Raw genomic sequence first — 5,392 nt, 5'->3', positions numbered from 1 at the left:
CTCCTAACTCCAAAACAAAAAAAGTGTGTGAAAGAATCACTTACGAGGACTGACTTTCTAAAAGACAGTATCCTGGACCAAGCAGCTGCGGCTGCTTGTATACCGTCAACATAGGGTGCCTAAGGATACTGCAGTGGAACTGCCGACCTATACTTTCTGCAACTACAGATTTATTATATTTAATCTCCCAACAATCACCAGACGTTATACTATTACAAGAAACTTGTTTGTCCGCTGACCAAGACTATCATTTAAACAATTACAAGTGTTTTCGATTGGATAGGCCTTCTCGAGGTGGCGGATTAGCTTTTTTCATTTCATCTAAATTCTGTCATAAAGCAAAAATTTCGCATCATACCCTATCATCCGAATGTGAAATCTTAATATTAGAAATAACTATTCCGGGTTGCGCCCCGCTCTCTATAATTAACTCCTACTTTCCCGCTGGAGTGCAAAACATACGCCCACTTGATGTCGCAGTAACATACTGCAAAAAGAACATATTGCTTGCGGTTGACTTCAACTCACATCATGTGTCATGGGGCTTCCGCACAGACTCATCTGGAAAACGTTTATGGGATTGGGCTAATGTTAAAAATTTCACATGTTTAAATGCTAAAGTTGCCACTTTCGTGCGTTCGCAGTCGCGATCTGTCCTAGATTTGACATTTGCTAACTCAGGCATTTCCATTTCTTCTTGGACTGTGGTGGGTGCCGCCACTAGTAGTGACCACCGCCCGATTGTCATTGAAATTAACAACCCCCTCATTTCTTTAAATAAACATACGCATACTTTCGTGGACTATTCAAAATTTAAAAACGATTTACAGTCAACCTTGTCTTCTAGAACAGATATGGAAACAGATATTAAAGCGATGAGCCTTAGTGCCATTTTGAAGGGTACTATTAAAAAATTTGAATTTGTAGTATCATCAACAAAAGAGCGCATTGATTGTCCATGGTGGAATAGTGATTGCGCACGAGATTATCGACGCCGAAAAGCTGCACGGAAGAACCTTATTTCCAATCAGTGCCCTACTAATTGGAGTAATTATAAATATGCTGCTGCTATGTTTAAAAGAACAGTTTCCTTAGGTGAAAGATAATTATAATGAAAAACGGTACAACTTTTTATCGAAAAGTGATAATAAAAAAGCATTATTTAGGTTTCTTCGCTCTCGTAAGGCCTTTCCAGTGCCCATAAATATTGATTCAGTGGTTTTGCCACCAGAAGAATTATTAGAATCATTAAATAAGATCGCAAAAGCCTTAGAAGAGCGTTTTACAACTCAGCTGCAAGTAAACTTCGTAGGGGTTCTATCAGGGGATGACTTTATAGAGGTATCAATGGAAGAACTTCAGCACGCTATTCGGCTGCTCCCTGGCACAGCTCCAGGTCCAGATCGCATTACATCAGGCATGTTAAAAATATTGTTTGACCTCTCCCCACGAGACCTCTCCAATATCGTTAACTACTCCCTCATGAACGCATGGATTCCTCCTGACTGGAAACTCGCAAAAATAATCCCCCTGCTCAAAAACCAAGGAGCAGGATTGGACCCAGATAATATCAGACCAATCGCATTAACCTCAAATGTTATGAAATGAATAGAAAGGGTATTGCACATTCGTATTATGAAATTTTTAACGAATAATACATTGTTGAGCCCATGTCAGATTGGAATTTAGACTCGGATGCTCGATATGGTGCGCCCATGTCGATTTAGAGGAACGCATTAAGCTTGCACGGCACAGGCGGCACGGCACGGCGACGCGGCCTTAGCTATAGTTTAGTAAGCAAAGTCTGATGATTTAGCCTATCAAATGCTTTAGAGTAGTCCACGAAAATTCCTAGCATTAGTTCCTTATTTTCAAAACCATTTAAAATTAATTCTCTTTGGGTTAGCAGAGCCAGTTCAGTTGACATTCCCGCACGGAACCCAAATTGTTTATTTGATATGATGGAATGTTTATCATCAAATGACTTCAATCTTTTACAGATAACTTTTTCTAGTCCCTTGGACAGGACAGGCAGTACCGAGACTGGCCTGTAATTCGACAGCATATTGTTGTCACCGGACTTGAATAAGACTAACTTTCGCGTGTTGCATTTTTTTCAGGAAAAATTCCAGTTGACAGTGATAGCTGGTGATAGGTTAAAAATATGAGTAAGTACTGGTAGCAGGAGATCAAGCACGAACTTAACAGGTCTTATTTGAAGCCCGTTCACACCACGGAATTTACTATTTTTAATGACATGAATGTCGTGTAAACTTCATGTGGATCTGTAGGTTTAAGAAAAGCTGTATGTGCGTTGCGTGTGCCCGAATAGTTGGTTACTGATTTGTCGTGAGTACTTTTTTTCCAGACTGGTGAAATAATCATTAAACACATTTGCTAATTCTTTGCCTCTTAGTGTTCTATCCTCAACTACGAGTGCAAGGTCAACACTATTGCGGACATCGGAATGCAAGATCTTTTTAATTTCGCGCTATAATAAACTGATCCGATTACTCACCTCATGAAATAGGTTCTCGTAATACAGCTTTTTAGCATTTCGTACAAATTCTGTAACATAGTTCCGGTATTTCATAAAGGCTGCAAAATCATCAGGGTTCCTCGTTCTGACAAACTTATGATACAGTGAATCCTTCTCAAGGATCATCCTAAGGCATTCGTCATTAAGCCATGGTTTCCGTATTCTAGTTGACTTCTTTACTCTTTTATATTTAAAGAAGTTGTCGTATGCTTCCTTAAGGGAGCGCATGAGTTTTGCATATGCCTCATCCGCGTCCTGACATAGAAGCACCGAACTCCAATCAATATTACTAATTTCTTGCCGGAAAGCGTTTAGTGTTTTGTAATTAATTTCCTGGAAAACAAATGAGTGAGACTGACGCACTGGTTTTGAAGCCTGATAAAACCTACAGAACATGTATACCGGCAAATGATCGCTCATGTCAGCCACAATCACTCCCGATTTGGAGGCATCTTCAGAACAGTTCGTGATGAATAGATCGTGTAGCGTTTCAGATGCATGACTCACACGCGTGGGTTCTGTAATAACATTCCCAGAGTAAAATGAGTGGAGGAGTAGTTGTAGTGCTTGTGATTGCAAAGTGCTTTGTAAAAGATTAACATTGAAATCACCACCAACGGAAAGATTCATGTCGTTTAGACACACGAAACTGAGAATGATTTCAAAGAAAGAAATAAAGTTATCGATCTTTCCATCAGGTGGGCGATACACAACCACACACAAAAAAAGAACACCGCATATCCACGGGGTGAATGATGATGAGTGGGCGAAGCTCCGGAGGGAATCATCGGTAAACCGTGAATCTTCCGTGTAATTCGCCCAGTCTCGCCGCACTAAATCGAACGATTGACTTCCACCAATGACACGCGCCATATGTGACGTCATTCCCTTCATTATAATTGCACCATCTCCCGCTTAAGGGGACGCTAGCACAAACGCGTTAGAAACGTGCAGTACTCTCTAGTAAGGGGGAGAGGCCACAGCGTCTTACGCAGCCGTTTACACATGCCGGAACGTGCACCACGTTTGCCGACGCCATCACATGACTGCTAAGAGAGTATAACCCTCGTATTCATAAACGCTCCTCGACTTGAACTTGACTTGCCACCGCCTTCAACGCGTTTCGAACGCGCTGCCCAAGGCGGTGGCAAGGGGGTAAGGCGGAGAGGCCACAGCGTCTTACACCAGCTTCTTACACGGGCCGTAACGTGCTAGCACAAACGCGTTAGAAACGCGCAGTCTTTCGTTAATGTTGCGTATTTATTGTCATCGTGGTGCGTGTGTCCATGTGCGCTTCGTGGCGTAGCCGCAAGTCAGTTCGGCGTTCGCAGCGTTCGGACGTGTCATCATGTGCTCCCTTGTAGGGGAGGTTTCAGCGGCCCGTGTGGGCCGCGGTATCAGGTGTACTGAAAAGCCGGCTGAAGATTACCAGGTTGTTCTGCCTCATCTGCCCACAGGTGCGTCTGTTTTAAACACGGTGTTTTTGCATGGTGATGTAAAAGCCAGGCCATATCGAGTGGAGCATGTCCGAGACAGCCTTGCGCGTCTCTCCCTGCTGCCGGAAGTGGTTGCCCTCGGGGCATACCAAATGAATCACCTGTGGGCAGTGACGTTTAAGGATGAGGAAGGCAAGAAGAAGATATTAGCGGCAGATGCGTTCAACGTTAAAGATCACCGCTGCATGGTCATCGACCCGCGCGATCAAGGTGTCCGACTGAAGCTTTACTGGCGGCTTCATGGCGTACCGGACGATGACGTGCGAGTGGCTTTGGCGCCGTTTGGAAAAGTTACGGAGATCAGCAGAGACAAGTGGAAGGTCAAGGGATGCATCGACAAAAGATCAACAACCCACTCGGTGACGCTGAAATGAAAGGTGGGCGTTACAGTGGATGACCTTCCTCACCAGCTGCGTGTTGCCGAAGACATGGCGCTCGTCTTCGTTCCTGGCAGAGCGCCACTCTGCCTCCGATGCCGTGGCACCGGACACATCCGACGAGAGTGCCGCGTTCCACGATGTGGGATCTGTCGGCGCTTCGGCCACGATGACTCCCAGTGCGTGCGTTCTTATGCCAGCGTTACAGGCCCACTCCGTAGCGACGTTGTGTCAGAACACCTGATGGACGCCGCAGACGCCGAAGAAGCTAGCAGGGAATACAACGACGGAGCGAAGACTGCTGCAACGCCCCCTGAAGCTTCTTCAGGAGTTGTTCAGGAAGTGAATGGTGGTGCCGAGCCCTCGGCTGCAGCATCGGAAACGATGCCAGAGACTACAACAGATGACGCAGAAACGAAGGCCGCAAGCACGTCATTGTCAGTAGCGCAAGACGCCGACCAGGAGGTAACGGACGCCGAGATGCTCACGACCGGAAGCGTCGCTGCAAAGCGGCCTTACGAAGACTCCGACAACATAGGGAAAGCGAGTGCGTCAGGCACCGGCGAGCCTCCAACGAAGGCGTCGACTGGGCGGCGGTCTTCGGTTCAACCGAAGCCAAAGTTGCCGCCTGACCGTAGGGTGAACCCTACAACTCCTCCGCACTAGCGGAGGCGACGTTCCAGAGGCCTTCAACGAGGGCCCCAAGAAACCCACTGTTGCGATGTGAGTAGGACGCATGGCCAAGCAACCTCCATGAAATGGCGACTAACTTTAAATCTAGCCTTCGCGTTGCGACATTGAATGTGAGAGGACTGTGTTCGCGCAGGAGGCAATGTCAGATTAGTCGCACTCTTTTGGAAAATGTCGTTGACCTTCTGGCTGTACAAGAAACAAAAATTGAAAGTGAGGAGCAAACAGAACAAATGGTTCAAGTTTTTCGCTCTAGATACAATATATGTGTTTGCCATGCTGTGGGGCGG

General features: G+C 45.8%; 1 pseudogene; it reads left to right on the top strand.

Annotated features, from left to right (window-relative positions):
* Positions 1 to 3,887: 3,887 nt before the first annotated feature.
* LOC125945038 (uncharacterized) lies at positions 3,888 to 5,078 on the top strand (annotated as a pseudogene).
* Positions 5,079 to 5,392: the final 314 nt, after the last annotated feature.

The sequence above is a fragment of the Dermacentor silvarum genome, chromosome 4 (genome assembly GCF_013339745.2).
Source record: "Dermacentor silvarum isolate Dsil-2018 chromosome 4, BIME_Dsil_1.4, whole genome shotgun sequence".
Lineage (NCBI taxonomy): Eukaryota > Metazoa > Arthropoda > Arachnida > Ixodida > Ixodidae > Dermacentor > Dermacentor silvarum.
This window is presented reverse-complemented; position numbering and strand designations above follow the sequence as displayed.